The sequence below is a fragment of the Anser brachyrhynchus genome (genome assembly GCF_964034855.1).
Source record: "Anser brachyrhynchus genome assembly, chromosome: 9".
Lineage (NCBI taxonomy): Eukaryota > Metazoa > Chordata > Aves > Anseriformes > Anatidae > Anser > Anser brachyrhynchus.
The window spans coordinates 21,108,028-21,131,362 of NC_137703.1; the positions used below are offsets into that span (position 1 = coordinate 21,108,028).

General features: G+C 36.8%; 1 protein-coding gene across 13 annotated transcripts in view; it reads left to right on the forward strand.

The window, feature by feature from the left end:
• Window positions 1–23,335, forward strand: part of LOC308199825 (uncharacterized protein) — a 605,136-nt gene that overhangs the window by 417,809 nt on the left and 163,992 nt on the right. Inside the window, exon 2 of one of the 13 annotated variants that reach the window (XR_013954995.1) lies at window positions 6,444–6,536. The exons of the other annotated variants lie outside the window; for them this stretch is intronic. The gene's annotated coding sequence lies outside the window, so the exon portion shown is untranslated. The remainder of the gene's footprint in view (window positions 1–6,443; window positions 6,537–23,335) is intronic. 13 annotated transcript variants of the gene reach the window in all.

Sequence of the window (23,335 nt, forward strand, 5' to 3'; positions counted from 1 at the left end):
TGTTCCTTTGTTCCTTTTTTCCTTTTTTTATATGATGGCAAAATTCAAAAAGCCTGAAGTTTTCCCTATTGCTTTCTTTGTAATTTTTTTAGGGTCTAAAATTAATAAGCAAAGCTGAAAGGACATGTACACCTGTGAATTTGTGATTTAAGAAAAAACACTAAGGGTATTTAATAGATGTGCAAGGCAATGATTGCCACCATCACAGTCTCTGAATTTAAGCTGGTATAAAGTAACATGCTAAGTTTGGCCTGTGAACACTTGCCTCCAGCTCAAATCATATTCTTAGCATAGTACTACTGATCTCAGTGTCTCACTGAGTGTGATTATCATCTATTTTTTTGTGTGCATGTTTATTAATTTCCAAGATTTAAATTGCGTTAATCAACTAATATTTTATTTTGAGGTGCTTTGCTATAGTCAAGAAATCAGTCAGGAAGCAATGCACCTTTTTAAGTTTTGTGGGCCACCACCTCTACAGCGGTCTTCTGTGTGTCTTTACTGATGAAGTGCATAACTGAGTTTCTCCTGAGGTATCCAGTTTCCTCAGCAGTTGTTCCACTGGCCTGACTTTGAGATTCAGTAATGAAACCTCACAGATAAAAACTGAGATGAGCTATACTTTCATAGTGAAGTAGATACTTGCTGGTTGATTAAAATCCTGAGGCGCTTAGGGGCATGACACAAATCCAAACACTTCTGGCAGTGTCCACACAAAGTGAGGTAATTTAACCCTTAGTAGAGTTATCATTTATTAGTCGTGTAACTACTAATTTAACTAGTACTTCCATATGAACAAGGGACTCTAAATTTGGAATTATCATATCAGGTGTTTGGCTGCCTGTGATCTTCCTGATGTACAGCAACTTATGTAATGAAAAGTACTTTATGTTCTTTTATGTGTATCAGCTAAGGAAAGCTGTGTTATAGACTGAAGCCCTTGTGTTCTTGTAGATACAGGTGTAAATAAAAACTTAAGCTTTAAGGTCAAAGGAAAGATAATATTGGCTTTGACTGACAGTCACAGCTATAAATACAGTTGTTTTAGGAGAAATGCACATATGAAACTTTTCAGTTGTATTAAGGCTGAAAAATTACTGTGCTGTTATTACTGTAATCACTGTGCCTGCTGCTTTTTTCCCCCTATTGGTTGTTTTTGTTATATTTGAAAGTAGTCTAAATCATTCTTTCGAAAAACATGTTTGTCTTTGCTTGCTGTGTGTTTTCCTATAGTCTATGCCACAACTAAAATCTAGCAAAACTGAAGTCTGAGAGCATGTTTTGCTTTCTTAAGCCTACAGTATTCAACAAGCTACCTTTCATGTGTTGCCAAATAAGAATCTCAAAGTATATTGCCTACCTGAATTATAAATAGTATGTTTGTGTCAGCATCTTTCGTGTTGGGCAAGACTCTCCCAGGGGTATAGTTGTCTGATTGTCTGGAAGCAGAGGTAGAGATGGGATAGCATGACTTCATGTGGCATGTTATGCTTAGCCAGATCCTGAGCTGGCCAGTTATTGTTACTTTAGTTCAGTTATGTTTGTTCATATAGAATTGTCCCTTTGTGTTGTTTTCTTTCTCCATACCAGTATTTTTAAATAATTAAATTGAACAAACTTCAGGATAATTTAACTTTGGTTTTCTTCATAGAAAAGAATGTATAAATTATGTTCTTTTACTTAAATTCTCGTCTCTTTGTTTGTATTCAGGTGTTACCTCTATTTATATAATGAAATCAAGGCAAAGAATCATGGTTAAGATTGCAGAGCATTAATAGGCAGTGCATATAGCACGTTACCCCAGCTGCATGCGAAGACACAACTGAAAAGCTTCTAAAGCCCTGCCTGACTTCATCATCCAAATTGGCAGAACATTCTACTGCTTGAATGAATCAGCCAGAAACCAATAAATCCCCTCTTGCTGCGGTGTCAGCACTTCAATCAAATTGTTATTAGTTCATAGATATCTCATGCTATGTTCAATAGGCAGTTTGCAGTGGATCATTTGATCAGCTGTAGTTAGTGATGAACTGAGTTAGTGATGAGCTTTTGTCCTGTGGCAGCTCGAGGTGTGATAGCAATCTACCTTGCTAACTGACACAGTTGGCTTTTATAGGTCTCATGACACAGTAATGAAGCTGCTGTGGATCATGCTTAAGAGTCCAGTAGATGTATGGATCAAACCTCCTACATATTGAAGGATTCAGAAAATCAAACTTTCAAACTATTTGTCATTGGATATCTTCTGGGGGTTGGCAAGTCCCCTTATTCATGTAGCTCAGTGACATTTTATTTTTGTTATTCAAAGGTTGAATTAATTATTTTAATTAAAAAAAAAAGTCACTACAGTTTATCTAAAATTTTCCCTCTTGTGATAGACTTTAGTTAATGGTGCATAGAGGAGAAAGAGCAGTATCACCTATTCTGGAATGGATTCATCTTCTAAAGAACAGTGGCAATGCAGAACAGTTGCATCCAGCTCTGGTTCTGTGAAGTTGTCAAGTAAAGGTGTGTTTGAGACAGCTATAGTTGCTTATATACGATGTGTTTGAGAAATAAGTAAAAATACTTCACTTTTCTTGTAGTTTGTCTGAAACAATACTAATGCGTAAGATCCTTCCAGAAAAACAAGACAAATTTAAATTCAAGTGCCCCTGAGTCACTGAATAGTTCTATAGGTTTGGATGTCTACAGATTTGTACCAAAGAAAGCAATCCAGAAGATTTTTAATTACCTACCTCAATTTTCAATTAAATGCACATTTATAACACAGACCTGCTGTACTAAACCTTACTATGCCAGGCACAATAAATACAACTTCCATATAGTTCATTTAACCAGAATTCTGTCTAACAAAGAAACTAGGGTTGGTTGTAATTGTCACCTCTGATTTTCCACTCTTACCGTGCTTATATGCCCCAAAATATGAAGCTTTTTTATTTGAGATTAACACGTCAATGTTTTACATGATGTTTTGGTTAAAAACTATGTTCACCGTTTTTATGAAAACAGTTGTATGTCAGTGGCTGAGCTAAGAATTTCTATTTGGAGGACTGACCAAGGAAAATGCACTCTGTGTACATCTTCATGGCCTTTTAGTTGACCATATGACTCTTGGCCAGAATGATTAGAAATGATTTTGAGGAGATGGTTCTTCACAAGCTTAATGACCTGTGTCTGACTGAAATCAAGAGGGTTGTCGTTGGTCATCAACAGTTCATCAAGGTATTTGAATGAGGCCCCACAGTATTCTGAGAGGTACATCGTTTCCCTCCTTTGAAGGAAGACTGAACAGTCATGTTTAACTGGCTTATGTACTCAGATGTACAGAAAGGTTTAGTTTCCCATGTCATGGGAATAGCAAAAATGTGTGGATATTAAAACAAAATAGTATTGAAACTATTAACTACAGTCACACCTAGTAATGTTCTGCTGGGGGTAGGAGGAGAATATTTGAGGAGAGGGTTTTGTTTTCTCTAGCTTTTTAACGTTCTCAGACTTTCAGCTTAAACAGCTTGGCAAAATGTTTATTATAATAAGTTCTGATTGTTGTTACTTAAACTATGGTGATACTAATCCATGAAATGTGAACATAAAACAAATAAGGGCTTAAGGAAAAACATTACTCACTTGGCTGGTTTATCAGCTTGGACAATAACAGTCAGAATAAAGATGATAAACTTTCTTCCTTTCAACAAAGAAAGGGCTAAAATAAACTCCTCTGCAAGATTTTCTTATTATTACTATTTCCAAAGAACTTTGCAATTAGTGTCACTGATACACAACAGAAGGAAAATATCTTGACTATTTATTTCCAGTATCTCAAAACTACTATTTTCTAGGACTGACTTTTTACATAGTATGTCTAATGTTTATTTTTTATTAGCTCTTACAAACTGACAGGATGACATTATTTTACTGATTTTTAAAAATAATCAGAAACTAAAATGATATGCAATTGAACAACTATATAGAAATATAATTATTTGGAGGGCTACTTTGTGTGCTTTATCTCTAATTTGTCCTGTAGTTATAAAATGAGCTGTGTATAAAATGAGTAGTGTTAATGGATAAAAATGAATCCTGTTTTCCTTCCTTTTAGCATAGACACTATAATGTTTACAACAATGTAGCTACATCCTCCAGTATTGCACTTCCCCAACAGGAAATCTGAAGTTTCCTCAGTGGACACAGGGATTTGAACAAAGAGATTTTGAAGTAATGTAAAGATATATGTGCCTGTTTTCTTTTTGTACTTTTAACCTAATGCATAATCTGAAACATATTAACATCACTAAAGATCATTGAAGGGCAACACAATAGAGAAGTTTACTCCGCCCCCTCCCAATTTCTTGTATCTGTTTCTACTGTGCAATTGCACACTGAAGACAAGAAGGGATACCAGAATTGTGTTAATCTACTTCAAAATACTTGCCTACCACACATAGTGGAAACGAGGTATGCAAAGAATGTGTATTTATAACACAAACCAAGAAGTATATACATTATGATTTTAACATTAACAGAACTAGTAATGAATATTCACATTTATCAGTCATGCTTTAATTAAAAGTACTTAGACATTGACACAAAAGGGTAAACTAGCTACTTCTGAGTTGTTAAAATTGTTTTAATGTCCAGTGGGTTACATGGGTAGTCTCATGCTAAAACTTGTATGCTAAAAGAAGTAGTAATAACAAAACCAAAGGAAATTAAGATAAAATGTCCCAAAAGAAGAACATCTCAAGACTCCATGATAGAACCTTGTGGTAACCATGAGTGGCCTTTAATCTATTTATTCTCACAAAGCTATTGTGAGGATAAATGTTTTCAAGTCTGTTTCTGTTACAGGGGGCACTAACACACATAGGAGTTGAGGTCCAGATTTCATAAATTACTTGGTTGCCAAACACATAGTAGAGTGTAGGTCTTACATACGAGGTCAAGGTACACCATTTGGCTTGAATTCTCATGATAGGATGGAAAATGTTTTTGCTGCTTAGTTATTGGCAAAACTTGGCTCTTATAGTTCCTTCTCAGTGTAGGAGCTGAACTGAAGAGGGTAAATCCTTAAAAATGTTACTTAAATTTAGGACCAATCCCTAATCACCAGAATCATCTCCATAGGTGTTCAAGACGAGATTGGATGGGGCCCTGGGCAGCCTGGTCTAGTGGGTGGCATCCCTGCCTATGGCAGGGGGTTGGAACTAGGTGATCTTTAAGGTCCCTTCCAACCCAAGCCATTCTGTGGTTCTATGAAATCAGAGCAAGTGGAGATACTGAGGATGGAGGCACCTTAAATCCCAGTCCTTGCTACTTGACTCATGCTCCAGCCACCTATATAACATTTATAGATGCATAACACACGATTACAAACAAGCTGTACTGCTGAACGGAGGATGTGATGGTTTGGGTTGATGTTTCCTGTCTTAGTTTCTCCCCTTGTGAAGAGGAAAACATGATCATTGTATGCACAACATTGTAAAGTTGTCTCTTCAGCCTTCTTAAGAACTTTTTCCAATCTTCTTATGGTTATGGGAAATCTGGAAAGCTGTTAAGCTCTTCTTCTCCCTGCCCTCCCCCCCCCCCCCCCACCCCCAACGTACCATTGAGCAGTTGTGCTGCTTTATTTTTGCTCATGAACAACTTATTCCAATTTTTTTCCCTCTCACAGATAAAGTATGTTTCTTCTGGCAGAAGTTCAGATTTGCATGAGTCTCTGTCAATGTAGGGTGTCTCAAGCTTTCCTTAAACAATTGTTTACAGTATCTCTGGCTGTCAGCCAATTTGGAGAGCAGAACTTTTTTTTTTTTTAAAGGAAGATAATTTTAAAAAATGCTTTAGGCATTTTCCTAAGATTATGATTTAAAGTATTATAATCTCCTGAGGTCCTTGAGAAATAGGCCAGTCTCTGATCACTCTTGAGCTGTTGCCAACTTGCCAGAAATATAGAGAGGATAGATTGTGTCTGCTTTTCTAATTAGTTTTTTTCATATAGTAACTTATATTACCCTCTTTTTAAGTGATAAAAAATTAAGCTGCTTAAAAGATATATATTTTCCAATGGGGTTTTATATCATTTCTTTGCTGAATTATTTCAAAATGATGGGGAATAGTTAAACTAAACTGGTATAAACTATAGTAGAAATTGTCTTTTCAGAAGATACCTTTAAAGGCTGATAGGAAGAAAAAAGTAGTTATAAAGCCTGAAACTCCTGCATAGAGATGCGATTTAAGTAAACCTAAATCACATACAGTCAGCAAACAGTTTTTAGTGTACTTTGACCAGTGCAGTGTAGGAGAGAGTACTTTATTTTTCCATGATTTACTTAAATGGGTAATAATTTCAGTTGATGTACTTGGATCTTCCTGTTATATCTTCTCAAATTAATATCATCAAAGCAGCAGAAACTTTGAAATTCTTTTCTTGATTTCTATCTTAGGGATTAACATTTGGTATTATCATAATAGAAAACTGGTCTACTGGTCTCACTAGCGCTACTATCCTGTCACTGACAACGGGAACACATGTGCAGGTGAGAACAGCTATTTGCAATTTTAAGTGCCACTTTCTAACACAAAATTTTGTCACTATTTTGCAACTAGAAATGACTATGCTGATGTCTGAACTGGTGTAGCCAATGTGGTTGCTCCTTTATCTACCACACTGCAACAGCTGTGAAGCATGAATAAGCTTCAGTCCCAGTTAAAGTCAAAAGGGTGATTTTGTGCTAAAATGCATAGGGATTGCCACTGGTACATCTGGGCATTGGCAACTGCTAGTTGAGAACTGTTGATAATCAACTGAGAAACAATTTCTGCAGTGATTGTGAGAGTAAGCCCAGATGGTGGCTGGAGCCAGGTAGCTCAGAAGAAGAATTAATCTGGAAGCAGGTCGAGGAGGTCATCAACCCTCCAAGAGCATTTTTGTTCTTTGAGTCCCGGAAATGGATTTGGCATGTTGCCTACCTTGTGTATTATATTGTTTACAAACTAATGTGTGTATTTTTATTACTGTAGTATTCTTGTCATTTTGTGAGCAGGAAGCTGTGAGTAGGGGAATTTCTATTAAATTTTGACCAGTCTGTGAACATTTAGTCTACCTGACAGCCAAGCTTTTACCTAAGAAACTGTCTCTGTCTGTGGTTTCAAATATACACAGGCATTATGTCAGAGAATGTTAAATATTTCCATTTATTGATTTTAAAATATACGTATTTATAAACTTAGCATCCAACTCCATTTGATACAATGTTAAGAAACATGCACCCAAACCTACCAGCTTCAGTCTTTAATAAGCCAAACTGCTGGAAAAACAAATCAAAAAAAAAAAAAAAAAAAAAAAACAAGTAAACAGACAAAAAGCCAATCCTACTTCTAAGAAGTACTACTTTTACGAATATTATCTTGTGCCCCTCGGATGGAAGTCCAGGAAAAGGTAGGCTTTGTATTGACTGTTAAATACTAGTGACATACCTACACACAAATAGGGAAGAAAGTTTCCAGTGACTTCATATAGAGAGATTTCTAAAATTAAGAAGTCAGTAGTGTGAACTCACCTGAAAGTACTGTGTATGTTCCAGTGTTGATGAGATCCAGCATGTAAGAGAAATGTGTTTTGGATATGTCATTCATCCATTTAAATGCTGGCAAACGCCAACAAAATGACCCAATGGAAATAATATAAATACTCCTCCAAGTGTTCCAGATGAGAGGTGTCACATTGCTTAACCCAGCAAGAGGTAAGTGAATCTGTACTAAAGAGGAGAATAGATAGATCCACATGCATATGTTTATATCACTGGATATAAATCTGCTCAGATTACTGATGAGCCTAAATGAATAAATCTGGGGATCCTATCCCATTATGTAAGGAAGAAACTACCAGCATAAATGCTAGTGGATCATATCTGAAGAAATATCACAATGAAGGCATAGGATTGAAGGGTGGGAGACTAACTGAAAACCTGCTTCCCCAACATTGAGACACAGTGACAAGAGAAAGCGAGGAAATTTCCACGGCTTTCGCCGTTATGCATTTCGCATGATTAAATCACGGAATTCACTTTCTGGGATTGTTAGTTCTAAACTGCTAAACATAAAAATAAACTAGCACCATTATAAATGTACACTCAAGAAATATTTTCTGTTATGTTTGAGCACTGTGACATAGCTTTTGTACAGACTTTACTCAATGATTATGAAGCGCATCTTTAGAGGCAATTTGAATAGAAATGATTTTACTTTCTCTAAGTGTTGGTAAAGGTAATTTTTTCCTTTTCAACATCTGCTTGATTGGAATGTGACCTCAGCCTTCCAGTACCTCACACTCTCTACTAGTGTGTTTTGGTTGCATTAGAGAAAAGCGATCGTGGGAGGTGTATTTCTCAGTGATGAGGTGTGGAGCAGTTTCTCGGAGGAGAGTGAAAGAGCAGAAGCAGCCAATTTCTCCTGACCCTGTGACCCTTCAAGTATTCACATACGCTGGCCCCAATCCCAGCCCTTTTGCAGCTGGAGTACAACAGTACACAATAGGGCTAGAGCGTCTCCTGAGAGGATTCCATAAAAGTATAAAAGGGTAGGAAAACAAAAAATGAAATTAATGTAAACTGTGTACTGGGGTATTAAATGAATAATCTGAAATGGGAAAGTTGCCAGTAATTATGTTGTTCAATCAGCTGACAGTCTTTGTAAAGAGGACAGTTCTTATTTATATGCATATTTATATCTCAGGAAATCTGAACTGGTAAAAAGGTAAGAATTTGTTTGATATAAAATGTGAATAGGTCAGTCTTCACATAAATATTGTGCCTCTGAGCTGGTAGGAACAGTTAAATTGTCATAATAAACCTACATCTCTTCTGTAGTGTTTATTCAGTAGTTTGATCAAAATATTGGTATTTTTTATTTTTCTTGTGCCTCTTCTGTTCTTATAGTGAAAGAATACTTAGATTAATGTTTCAAACTCCAGCCCAAAACTGGAGCTGATAAGAAGATACTAATACGTTTCTGTTCTACTTTCAGGGATTGTTATGATCTCCTAAACTTTTTTTTCCATATTATCTGTCTCTCCAGCTCTCCAGAGAGCTTGTAGCTTCAGCAAGCAAAAAGGCTGCTACTGGCATATTCTATCACTCCACTAGTTTAGAGAGCTGGAATTTGGATAACAGTGATTCTTCTCAAAAATAAAATATGTAAGAACTTCTATTCCAAGAAAACATAGATTCATTTCCCTTCTATTCCACAATCTCCAGTAGAAAAAGAAGTTTGGGAAGTTTATCCTACAGCTTATTTATTCATTTTTAAGCTAACTATACCCAAATACTTCGGCACTTGAACATAATCATAGAATTAAAGTGGTTCCAGCTTCCCACTTGGCAGATGGAATGGAGCAATATTGAGATGCAAACAAATTCCTTAAATGTTTACAGTCCAAAAAGATTTACTGTTCCTTTCCTCTGAAAGAAAGGGCTAATTCTCATTTCTAGTTCAGCAGCTGTAATAATTATCTGCTACCTAACCTGTTCCCAACAAATAATGCTCAATGTACATATGGCTGTTTAGTATTTTTTATAGTCCCCCTATGGTTTTCTATACATGTATAAATGGCATTGTTCTTCATAGTATTTTGAGCTCCAAATGGCTGTTACTGACATGTAGCAGGATACTTAGAGTTTGATTTAACTCTATTGGTTGAAATATATTTCTGTTTTTACCAGCGTAGCAAACACAGCTCTGACTGAAATTTAGTCTATAGAGCATATTATCAATAATACCAATATTATAGATGCATACTATGAATGACCAAACACAAATTAGCAGCAATGGATGAAGCTGCATTTATTTTTGTTATTTAAAATAACTTGTGTATGTGTCATTCACTATATGGAACAGGCTAGAAAAATGCATCTTATTGAAGAACGTGAATTTGGGTTTCACGAATTCTGTAATATTTTCTTTGGAAAATGGCAATGAGCTGGATTTTAATGAAACCATTTAGTGGAACTCTGATCTAGCGTAAGATGTTTACAAGGCTACATTAAAGCTAGCTCATTCTCTTCCTTTGTTTGCCAAGTATGAGTTTAGCTATGTTGGGTGTATACATATACTGCAAGAGGGTTTGCTCTCTGTAAGTAATGTTTTTATTTATTTATTTATTTATGTGGAAATGTTCCTCAGTTCTAGCTGACCTTTGAACAGACCAGGAACTCTGAAGTGCCACAGTAATGTTATCTCTCACACTGTTCAGGTTATGTAATTGCTCTGGTTTTTGCCTGCTCTTGTCTACTGGAGCATTTACATAGACTTTGGAGGTTATGACATGTAGGATCCTGTTTACGCCAGATGTCTCTGGAAGTAGTCACCAGAAGCTGTTGTGATGCATGGAAATGTCTTTCTCTGTTATAATTGTTATCAAAGAAGTAAAGGATTGGGATGCAACTGCAATACTTCAGGATCTATGTCAAATTACTTCAACAATGAAGTATAAGAGAAAATGCTGTAGAATGATAACTCTTTAGAGTAAACTATATGGGAGTAGTTGGTTGCTTTCTTGGAGCAACTAAGAAATTCTTACAGCAGAACCTTCAAAGAGATGAGCAGTCAGCATAGTATACAAATGCTCAGCTGTAAATCGTACTGTACCCTGAGTGTTTTGGGGAGAATCTGTGACTCTAGCTGAAACTTTGAGGAGAACTTGTACTCCAAGATTAAGAGGGATTTTTCCTCATTTTATTCCTGTTTTCTATCTGCAGGCTCTAGTGCTGGTTTGAAAAAAAGACATTCTTAATCTCTAGAAAGCTATTTCATTAGGGCACAGGTCCTGGCTAAAAATGTTCTTGTGATTATAGGCCATGGTTTCTTTGCCCTGTCACAAGAAATTGTTATTGCTTGCTTGTCAATCAGAAATAGATAATGAACATTTCTTGAAGAATCAATTTATAAAACAAAATAATGTTAAAGGTTTGTGGAGTTGACATTCTTTTCGTAAAGAACCATCTGGATTTACCTGGTTCTGTTATTGCCTTGTTTTGGAACCTACTGAAGGGCATGGATTTATGTATGTATGTGCCATTCCTTTTGTCCTACTTTGCTTTGGCCATTTCAGAATATTGAGATTCATATAGATTCAGGGAAGAGGTGGTTATGGACTAAAGCTTTCATTCTCAAGAGTGATGCATGTTGTTGTGGCTCAATAATTGAGAGAACCCACTTGTTTCCAGATGGCTCCAGACTCTCCAAATTGCTATAGAATTTATACTGAATAGATTAGTGGGAGATTTAAATGGAAATAAATATATTTGAAATTGAGAAATAATTTAGAACTGATGGGTTAGTCTGTGGGGGTAGGATTGGGGGGGGGGGGGGGGGGGGGGAGGTGGTGTTGGCAAATGGTGAGGTCTTAACTGCACAGTACCAGCTTGACATTAGGGGAAAGGTTTCCTAATCTAAATTTTCATGTAAAATGGGAATGTTAATGGGGTATTGTGGGGTTAGTTCTGTTCTTGCAGTTTTAACATAGTATAGCTTCGTTGACTTCAATGTATTGATGTATTGCAACTTATTTTCCCACATGTAAAGTGATGGAAATTCTGTTTTTAGGCTTGGATTTTTAAAGGACTTTGAGAGTGCTTGACTCTGTTAAGCCTTTCTCTAATAAATTCTAGCCTGTGGATTTATTACTAGAGAACTTTTTTTTTTTAGCTGTCTAAAACAGCTTTACAACTGGCTAAAGTTTTTAACAATTTTTCAGTGTTTGGATTAGTGTGATTAGATCACACAATCCTTTGATTTGTTCAAATGTGTTAAAGCATTTCCACTCTGATTCTGACACTTGTTTAGAGCACTTTCAGCTGTTGGATGCAAGTAATTGTCCAGATAATGCATTAGGAATCAAAATTGATGTGCAGTCAGGGAAAAATACCTGTTCCCTGACCCAGTGTGCAGAAGTGCCAGAACAACAACAGGAAAATATTTGATGAGAGGCAGGAAATGTGCAGTATTTTGAGGGGAAAGATTGGTTAATTCAACAAACGCTGCCAAGCTGTGACTAGCAAATGATGTTTTTCTCACCTCACAAAATAGATGCAAGCCATCGACTGTGATATTACTCAGCAGATATCTCAATGATTTTTATCTCTTTCCCTTTCACCTGAAGTATGTTCAGATTATAAGTATTTCAAGAATCTCATAAATTCCCTAGACTGACTGAAATCAGTTTTGAGTACTTTCCGGTCAAAATTTGAACTGTTTGGGGGATAATTATTATTCAGAGGAACTACATGGTGCTGCTGCTTTTTCTTACTTGGATGATGACATCTGATCAATGTGTCTCAGAAGGTCTCTTCTGTGCATGTTCGCAAGATTTAGAAGGGCCTGTTACAACCAGGGGCAGCAAGCAATAACTTTAGCTCCTGCTTTTAGTTCTCGGGGTTGTTTGCTGTGTGTCAGCCATTTTTTCATAAATATGTCTGGGTCAAAGGAAAATAATTTGTATATAGAGACCACAGATCACAACTTATGCTGTTGTTTACATCTGTGTTTGTGAAACTGATTTCATTTTTTTGGAAAGCATTTTTTTTTTTTTAGAAAGCAGAAATGATAGGCCTGAAGAAAGCACATTAGCAGGAAAGAGAAGAATCAAAAAAAAAAAACCTTGTGGGAAGATTTGTGAAAAATACCCAACAGTATTTGCCCAGCTTTAGGTTGAATCATCAGTTCAAAGGATAGACATAAACATAACGAAAAGTAAAACCTATTTGACATGTTGAATAGTTAATATCTCTTGACTATATCAATATTAAGAATTCACGGTTACAAAAGACTACTTTTTCCTCGTGTTTCAAATACAGTTTATGGGAAGATCTAGGATGATGTGGAAATATCTGCAAGCACTGGGATAGTAATGAGTAAGTTGAGATAGCAATCACAAGCCTGTGTGGAAAACCTTTTCCATGTCTTACTGGCTCAACAGCAAAAAATACTATTGAATTTCATGAACAGCAGAGTGTTTGTGAGGGATTTAAAAAAAAAAATATATATATATATATCACGAAGAATAAATAAATACTTAGAATAAATAATACTAGCTATATAATAATGACAGAACGTATAATAACAGAAACAAGTAATCGGAAATCTAGATTCTTCATAGTGACTGTTCAAATCCATATTTGAATTATTTTTCAACAGTTTGACCTTCAAAGTCAGTAGGAGCTGAGGTACACAGCACTTCTGGAAATCAGATCACTTGTTCTGGATTAAAATTACAATCTAGCTCTATTTTACAGAATAGCCTAACCCAGTTTTGAAAACTGACATGTATGAGGAAATAATAAGTTCTATTTAAGCTTAACTTGGTATTACATATTTGTATACGAATGCATGTAGTACAATCAAAGAATCCAGTGGAAACATGAATCCCAACCAACAATAAAGAGTAATTTCGTAGTGGTTTACAGTCGTAGTCCAAAGTTCTGCATGTGATAGCAGATACTTTCTGTCTGGTAACTGAATACTTCATGAGAAATTCCCCAGCATAATTGAGAGGGTTGTCCTAGAAAGCAGGCTTTATAAATTGAAAGACTGTTCTCCTGAAGAAAACTACAAGAAAGAATGAGATGATGGATTTTGTAGTCTTTCATTAGGAATTTTAGTTGTTTTTAGATACAACCTCAAGAAGAAAAAAATAAAGGCGATCTTTTGGATAAAGATAATGTAGTTCTAAGTAATAAATTGTTTAGGCAATAGTTTTAAGTTCTTCAATCTCCAAAAATTTCAGGTTCATTTACACTGAATAAGAAAATGACTGGTATGGATGACTGAATGTATTGTTTATGATTTTTGTCTTAGTAAGCTTACAGTATAGAACCATAGAATGGTTTGGGTTGGAAGGGTCCTTAAAGATCACCTAGTTCCAACCCCCCTGCCACGGGCAGGGACACCTTACTCTAGACCAGGTTGCCCAGGGCCTCATCCAGCCTGGCCTCGAACACCTCCAGGGATGGGGCATCCACAGCTTCTCTGGGAAGCTTGTTACAGGGCCTCACCAAGCTCTGAGGGATAAATTTCTTCCTAACGTCTAATCTAAGTCTCCTCTGTTTTAGTTTAAAGCCATTCCCCCCTTGTCTACTGTTGTCTGCCTGAGGAAAAAGTTGCTTTCCATCTTTTTTATAAGCCCCTTTTAAGTATTGAAAGACTGCAATGAAGTCTTCATGGAGTGTTCTCTTCTCCAGGCTGAACATCCCTGACTCTCTCAGCTTTCTTCATAGGAGAGGTGCTCTAGCCCTCTGATCAACTTCATAGTAGATATGATGACCCTCCTCTGGACCCACTCTAACAGGTCCATCTCCTTCTTGTGGTGGGGACCCCAGAGCTGGACTCAGGACTCCAAGTGGGGCCTCACAAGGGCAGAGTAGAGGGGGACAATCCCCTCTCTCACCCTGCTGGCCACTCCTCTGGTGATGCAGCCCAGGACGCAGTTGGCCTTCTGGCCTGCAAGCCCATGCTGCTGACTCATGTTGAGCTTTTCATCAACCAGAACCCCCAAGTCCTTCTCTACAGGACTGCTCTCAATGAGTTATTCTCCCACTCTGTGCTCATATCTGTGATAACAAACATGGTAGACAGTATCCGTCTATATAGCACAGGTATCCTAGAAATGCGTATTATTTTCTATTGTTGTCTCAAAAGCACTTTGCAAGGTATGAATGAATGAATTTCACAAACAGAAGCTGCTAAATACTTCAGGAAAATATGCTTATTTGCCAGATTTAGTAAATACATTTTCAGTCTTTTCATTGTGTCTTTCCTTTGATCTCTACAAATATTCATGTCAACTGTTGTTTGCAAGAATGTTAGAGAAGAGTCATGAATATTTGTAGTGTACGTGTTTACAGGAGGCCTCTGGGGAGTATGTATGTTCTCACAACAATTTACACTGTTTTACTCACATGCACCTTGAGAGGTCTTTATATTTCTAGGATACATGTTGGCAGAGAAGAGAATAGTAGATAAATGTGTTCTTAGTAGCATTTTGTTTCCTGACTGATACCTACTTTCCTGTTGTGAACTAGCTTGCTTTGCTGCTGTTAGTTTTGAACTTTCCCCACTTTCTCTTACAGCGGGGTTTCATGCCTTCTTTGATAAAAGAAACCAGAGGCAGGGCATAATACACATGGTGTAAAGAATGAAATGGGAAACCCTGTTCAACTTTGCTCCCATTGCCATCACACCAGTTTCTGAATCTCAGAACCTGGCCCTCCATGGGGTATTGTCTTGGTGCAGTTGAATATCCTGGCATATCCTCAATATTTTAAAATAAACATGAGCAAATTTTGGACATCTTTCAGATTTTGATGATATAACCTTCTTCTGACTGCACCCTGCTACTCTTTATTGCCCATGGCTGTTTACAAAACTTATTTTTCCTAGGCTGCCTCTCCCACAGCTGCCTGTGGGAGTAAATAAATTGATGCTCATAATTAACTTGGCAATGGTTAGAGGGCTAACATGCGAAGATCACTGTTGCAATTACTACCATTTCCTGTGATTGTTCATTGCTCTCTGTGAGCAGTGCTCATTTACTGTTCCTCAGCACAGGGTATTAGGTTTCTTCATATGATTGTTTTGAAGCAATATGAGGCCTATCATTTAGTGGTACTGCTTTCAATCTGGAGCCCCTGTACATTACTGTATTATCAGGAAGAAAATGTCATTGAACAAACTTCTCTTTCAGAATTAAATTCAAGTCTCATCTCTAACTAGAGCATATCTCAATAATGCATTGGAACACACACACAGCATAGCTACTCACATAAACAAATCAAAATAAAAAATGTTAGAAGTTTTTCCTGGGGGTCTATTAAGAAGTCCTTGAGAGGGTCAAAAATGTCCTTACTTATACCCCGTGCCTTTGCCCCACAAAGCTTGTTTTTGAACACTGCTGCAAGGAGGGAAAAGAATATAACATGATTCCGCTCCACCTGTGAACAGCATTTTCTGGATGCTGCTGAGCACAAAAATGGAAGACTATTTTTACTTTAAATTTCTGTTCCTCTGAATCCATTGCGTGATGTCCATTGATTCCACTGCTGATGTCCTTGGTAATGAAGACAAAGCGAGCAGGTTCTTCTTTTCATTATCTGCGCGATGCTTTATAAACAGGTTAGACAGTGAAATTTAAATGGACAATATCAGACTAGACTTGATATTGAATGTTAATATTATAAACCACGGAACAGTTTTGTTTAATTGAAGACTAACACAGATTTTCCTATCCAACTCCCAGGATATAAAAATGCCAGTTAAAATGAATTTTTAAACAAGTATTCCCTAGTGGTGCATATAACCCAAACACCGTATTAAAACCAGAAAATGAAACTCATTTGGAAGTCTAAACAAATGTATAAATGGCTAGTTTATTTTCACTTCCTCAGTAAATGGGGAAAGTAAGCAAGCAGAATAATTGCTCAAATGGAAGGTCAATTTAAAACATTTGTTTTAGTTCAGTAATCAAAGGTGAGGTACATAATACAAACAAGGATTTTTTTTCTTTATATGATTTTGAAAGCTATCATTTTTCTTGTAACATGAAAGCTATAGCTATCCCAAACTTGGAAATGTTACCCGCCTGAATGTATTTATTTTTGAGAACTACAAGAAAACTTCATATTTTCTGCCTTAATTACCTATAATAATTGCAATGTGTATCTAGCGCTGTAAATGTTTATTATGCGTAGAACATAGATTTAATTTCAGGCCCAAAATTTGCGAAGTCTGCCTAAGCCATTTTTCTTTGTTTTTCAGTTTCAAGGTGTATTTTACAGACCCTACTAGATGTGAACACAGTATAAGTACAAGAACTGTTTATCCAGTTCTATTCTACCTATCTGGTGCTAGAGTACCAGCGACTGTTTAAAAGAAGTGTCCGAATCAGTCACTATGTAGAAGTAGCATACAGTTGATCTAAATAAACAGAAATTAGTTGCCTGTACTGGCAACTTTTCTTTGAATTAGTGCAACTGATGGTTTTACCTGTTTTCCTTAGTTGCACTGTCAAGAAAAAAGGAAGTCTTCAAATTCTGCCAACGTATTTGCCATGTTGGCATGCAATTCTAGACATAAAGCATATAAATCCTTTCTCAGTCTTTCCATATATGAAACTTGGTCAAGACTGATTTGCCTCTTGGTTTACGTATTATGGAAGGAGTAGATTGTTCAGGAAAACATTAGCCAGGGTAACCAGATAATTGAGGTGGACAGGCCTAAAGCAGGGAAAAGAGCCACCAGTTTTACCACCAAATGTAGAGGATGAATAGTGGCAGAAAGTGATATTCCAGGACAAACAGTGGATTGTTACCTGATGCAGAACTAGAGTAATCAGGCTTTGTGTCCGACAATGAATTTCAGGCAGTGTAAACTGAAATGATGCTGCTGGCTCCAGGGTAAGCTAAATCAGAATGGTATTCTCAGCAATGGGTCTGAGTATCCAACCATCACAGCCATAGAAGTCTACTACCTCCTCCTGCTTTCTCAAGAGCTGCGGCAACAGAGAGACGGAGTAAGGGGAATTGAGTCTCATATGTCGTTAATCTTAAAGCAGTCACACTCTTAGTTCTCTTTCAGTACAGAATTAGGCTGTTGCCACTACACATTCTGTGGCTTGCTTAAGAGTATCTCATGTCCCAGAAGGGGCTATCAAATGGCTGTTCCTAAAAAGGATGCTGTTTACACATTTGTTCTATTCAGAAACCTCCATTTCAGTAACCTGTTAAAGTTAGTGTATTGATCTTAAAATCACTTATTATTAGGAGCCTCAGAACTGTCTCTATTGCATTTTAATGTTATTTTCCTTCAAATTCTACAGAACTGCAGGTTTGAAATTCTAAGCTAATTTTTTTGTGCATGTAGTTTCTCTGCAGCTATAGAATGAATGTTATTGTGTGTACTCTTGGATTCCTGTTGTACTGGATATCTACTCAGTCTGTGATGGAAAATAATAAAACAATCTGATTGCAATGGATTGATAATGCATGATTCACTGAGTGCATTCATATGGGACCTCCCTTGTTCTTCTGGTGTGTAGGGGTTAATTTATGCCAGCTTTACTGAATGTAGGTCTCTGAATATACAGCTCTGAAATAGAGATTAGTGAGAGATTGCTTTTTAGGAGTTCAGTACATCTCCAACGGGAAGGGTCGTCAAAAAAAAAAAAGGCCACTGACAAGTATTTGACTTCGCTGGGATGAAACTACTTGAGACTTAAAGGTGTTGAGAAGTTTTGCTGCCCATTGTTCTAATAAGGTGCATGTCTGTGTGTCAACACAATGTGCTGAGGAAATGTCACACATGTCTGCAATTGGCTACCTCTGGCTAGCTGAGCGCAGCTGGAAACCTGGAAAACAGATGTTGCTTTCAATCAAGTAAGGGTCAAAGTAGTCTTGAGACTTAGAATGTCTGTATTTCTACATCCAAAAAGTGATCTTTGGGTAGTTTCAGTAGAACAGTGTTTTGTTTTTTTTTGTTCTCTCAAATATGCAAAATTATGCCTATAGAACAAAGCAACAAAAAAGAGTGGGCATACATCCAGGCAACATGGGAAAATTATTGAGAAAAGTGTCAGAACAAAATGACATCTTTGGCTAAGTTGTGAGCCACACCTGGTAATTCTGCACCTTAGTTGTGTATACTAAACAGAATTTCCTACCGACTGAAACATAAAAACTTGAAGCCACCTGGCTGAAGTCTGCTTTGTCAGCCTGAGAACAGCAGTCAGTTTATGAGTCTTTGTCCTAAGAGGATTCTCTGTTCTTTATGTTCTGTCCTCTGTCTACCATCCTTAAAAGATTGAACAGTACTGTTTTGTGACTGGCACATAAAGAGGAGAACTTGTAAATAATGCATTGTACAGATTCCAGTGTGGACTACTCAGAAGCTTTGAAAGTGAACTGAGGCTTTTACTTCATAGCTACATATGTGTAGCTGTAAATCTGGATTTGGTTCACAGAAATCAGAGTCAGATTTCTTTCCCTGTTATGAAAGGGGAACAGCATATGGAGGTTGAAATCTGGGGGTGGAGCAATGCCAAAAAAAAAAAAAAAAGCCTTCTGAGCATTCTAGTAGGAAAGCCTTTGGTAGGCAGGAGGAAAAAAAAAAGCTGAAATGGTTGGTCTTGTTCAAGATGTTGGAGATGCCTCCCTTTGGGGAAGCATCCCTCCCATGGGTATGAGAAGTGGCAGACTAGAATTTTCACCATAGAGCCTTTCTGTTTGAAGACAGGACTATTTTAGTCATAAATGAAACAGCTTTGAAACAGCTTTCCCATTTTTGTCTTTCCTTTTGTTCTTTTGTGCTTTATTTACTGTGCAGTCAAGAAGTAAATGGCAACTTCAGCTCACTTGCTGTTTCCAGCTCTCTGAGGGGTGGTTTTTACAGCAGCCTTGTGCAGACATCTGAATGGGTCTTAAACTACTTAGTTAAGACACTGCTAGCAATGTAGCCACAGCAGTGAAAATTTCTGCAAAAGCTGTTGAAGAAGCTAGCTAGACAGCCTGATAGTTAGCCCCTGTGAACTCTGCCTCTGCTGCCTGTGCCAACAGCACAGCAGTTGTAGTTCAAATATATCCTTTATCAACTTTCCTAGAATTTCTTTTGCCTCTAGTGAGGGTATCTGTTCCTGTTGTTGGAAGTTACTTCTATATCCTTTCCTACACATTCCTATCTCACTATCCTCCTCATTTGTGGTTTGTGCTCTTCTCTCTACAGCTTGTAGTGTTTTATTATTATTTGTGTTTTTGTGTGTGATGCTTAGATTATTTAAATCTTGTATCCTCTTTTCACTTTCCTTTAGGTTGTGACCTACTTCAATATTTGGTTCCCTACTGTCACTTTTTTTTCTCCTCATAGGTGATACCGAAGTCATTACTGTCTGGGTGCAGGGGCCCTATTTCAGGAGAACACTTAGAGTTTTAATCCATTAGATTTTGACCCATCCCCTCACATGTTCTTAGTTGCTTCCTTAAATTGGAGCTTTTATGCACTAATTGAATCAGAACAATCATAGCAATAGCTCATTGAAGTAAAGATTGCAGAAATACTGTTCATAAGAGATGTTTGGAGAGGCCATCTAGTCTAGACTCCCACTGAAAGCAAGGGTCTCCAGACCTCTAGTTGTAGCTTTGCCTGCCAGAGTCTGGAAGACTTCCAAGGATAGAACTTCCCTGGCCAATATAGGTAATTTGTTGCAGTGCTGCAGTAGCATCCTAGAGAAGACATTTTTCTGAAGATATTCTCTAGCTTTCAACAGCTTTGTTGTTCTTTCTGTAAGATTGAGTATACTTAGCAAAACCTTACATTTTTGTCCTGAACCAGTACAATCTGGCCTATGGTAATGTACTTAGCTAGTGAGAAATGGTTCCTAGTTAGAAAAATAAATGAGTTTATCCCATTTTGGCAATATAAGATACAGTGCAACCTCAATTATCTGAATGTCATAAGAAACAGTGATTGTGGTGTGATCAAATAGTCTAGGGAATTTTCAATGTAATTAGTAAATGCCAAGGGAGATAACCCTATTTTAGATGACTGACATTATACTCTCATATGAGAAAAGAATCTTGTTTCCTCTCCATTATAATGTACTGACACAGGAAACTTGTGACAAGTAAAGAGGTTATGTGCAGAAGTTCTTGCATTCAAAGGATTTTTGTTATATTAGGCAAGTTACTGGAAATATATCAGTGAAGCAAGAGACTGGATATGTTTCATCAAATGTCCAAAATGAAAGCATAAAGAACTGGATCTTCTAGAGATTTTGATACCTTTATAATTTCTTTAGAGATTTGTACCATAAACAGTTTCTGAAAACATGCCAGACTGGCAGAATTAGATTGAAACTTCTATGTCCAAAATAGTGTTGCCATATTGTGATCTAATGTGCTCTGATGGAGCTAGGCCAATTATGCAGTTCAGTTTCCACGATTACTCAGTCCTGTTACCAGAAGGATGGTTAATACATTTATCAAGCCTCATGTGTTTTTGAAATGGGTGCTTCTCTTCTAGAAACTGGCCAAATTAATTAATCATTTCTTGCATATTACAGTGCTAAGTGGAAGTGACTTGCATTTACTATTGACCTGCTTGGGATTCTAGCTAATAACCAAGCAACAAAAAGCTCCACATCCCACACCAATTTTTGAAGCTGCTTCTCTCTAGAGGTGAAATATTTTTAAACACTCATTCAAGAAACAATTTAATTGATCTTTCGGCTTCTATTATTCCCTCTCCTCAGGAGCCAGTGACTGAAATTGACTCTATTCCCACTTCAGCAACCTTGATTTTACTTTTCATGCATAGAAACTTGTCAGCCACTGGGTTAATTTTGTGAAAGTCTATTTGGGGTTAAATTAACCCAGCACTGTCAGAAGCGAAGACAGATCTTGACAGACTTTACTCTGACTTTTCATAAAGAAAAGCAAATGGTTTGAAGAGACAATTTCAAAAGCATGAGTAGTTAACTTGAAAGTAGTTTGCTTGACCAAAGTGATTTTTTTATTATTTACACTTAAAATGCAGTGAAGCAAATGTTTTTGACTTGCATTTTTAATTTAGTTGTTGGAAGCATTAAAGTACCCTTCCCCCCCCCCCCCCCTTTTTTCCCCTGATTGTATTATTGTCTAATAAATCTGGTATAAAATCCCTCTGATAAAGCCTTCTTTGGCGAAGGAGGCTTCGAACCCTTACCTGGTAACCGAGGTCAGGTTGCATAGGAACTGCACAGAGCTGTGCTATGTTCAGACTAGACATTAGGAAAAATGTATTTACTGGGGATATGGTCAAATACTGGAACAGGATTCCTAGCAAGATAGTTGATGCACCGTGCCTGTCAGTATTCAAGAGGCATTTAGTTAATGTACTCAGCGTCAGACATGGTAGAGTTAATAATCTAGATATATCTATGCAGAAAATACCCTCAAGAATGTCCTCAAAAAATTATTTGAAAAAAAAAAATTGTGCTGCAGGGATTCTTTAGGCACTGTGTCTCATTTACGTCTATATAGAACTTCCTTAGCTGGTAAATAAAACTCTGCCAGCCATTATATTTGAGCTCTGCCCATCAAACTTCATACTTTGATTTTACACATCAACATTAAAAAAGATCTAGTAGTACAGGGTGGTGTAGGGCTGGACTATCTGTAAAAGGCCTTTCACCCATTTTTATATCCATGATGTCAAAATCCAGTGTCTCATGGCTACTTCACTGAATGCAGTCATTCAAAGGTGGCAAAGTTGAGCATTAGAACAAGTATTTCAGCCATGTCTCAGGTTCCTAATCCCAAGGTGGCCCCTTAGTCAAAGGCCATCACAAGATATAATTGAAATGACTGGAATTAAAACTATTAAAATACTGAATGTGAGATGCGTAATTAACTAAATAAGTTGTCTATATATAGTACAATCAGAAGCACCTGGTTTTAAACAGATGCTACCTATGTCTCATCTATCTAATCAAGGCATTCTGTTATGCATGATACTGGTACTCGAGTTTCTTCAATATTATTTTTTATTATTATGAACCAGAATCTCTTGATAATTCTTTGTGTTTTGTAAAGGCTTCTGTTTACATAGTTGGTGGTATCCGTTGGAAAGATACTAAAAGTGACACACTACTTTTAATACATCATTGAGAGGAATACAATTTATAGTTTTCTGATTTTTTTTACAAAACATTCCAATCTACCAATAAGATCCGAATAGATTCTTTTCCGTATAGAATCCCCCTATTGTCCTTCTCCAGCATCTGTTATAAGAGCATAACCTTAGCAATTGTAATGGAAAATATGGAGAAAGATGTACATTCTCAAAGGAGAACGCTAATTTAGGATATATGAATGTTGATACTCATAGAAAGCTTTGGTTATCAGGGTGATTAATATTTATGCGCTGGAAATCATGAGGCCAAACCATAAATAGTTTTTGAAAATAGGTTTGACATTAACATTTTGTTATACGTAGCTTCATTTTGAATCTCTTTCTGGTGCCATAAGTGGAAAGTTTCTAAAGGACCTAGTCTTAATTTGATTTCTCCTAATTTAGTTTGGAAAGCTGTGTTACAGTACTATCCACATATTGGAAAAATGAGCAGATTTTGGGTCATAATCCTATAATAAAATACATCAAATCAATAATGTTAGTCCTGCACCTGTTCTATGTTCTTAGCTAGGCAGTGTTATACCACATCTATTGACTGAATAAGATGTCAGTAGACATTTTTTTCATTGTTTGCACAGATCTATATTTAATCTAAAAATGTGAAGGGCCTCCCATTTTTATATAT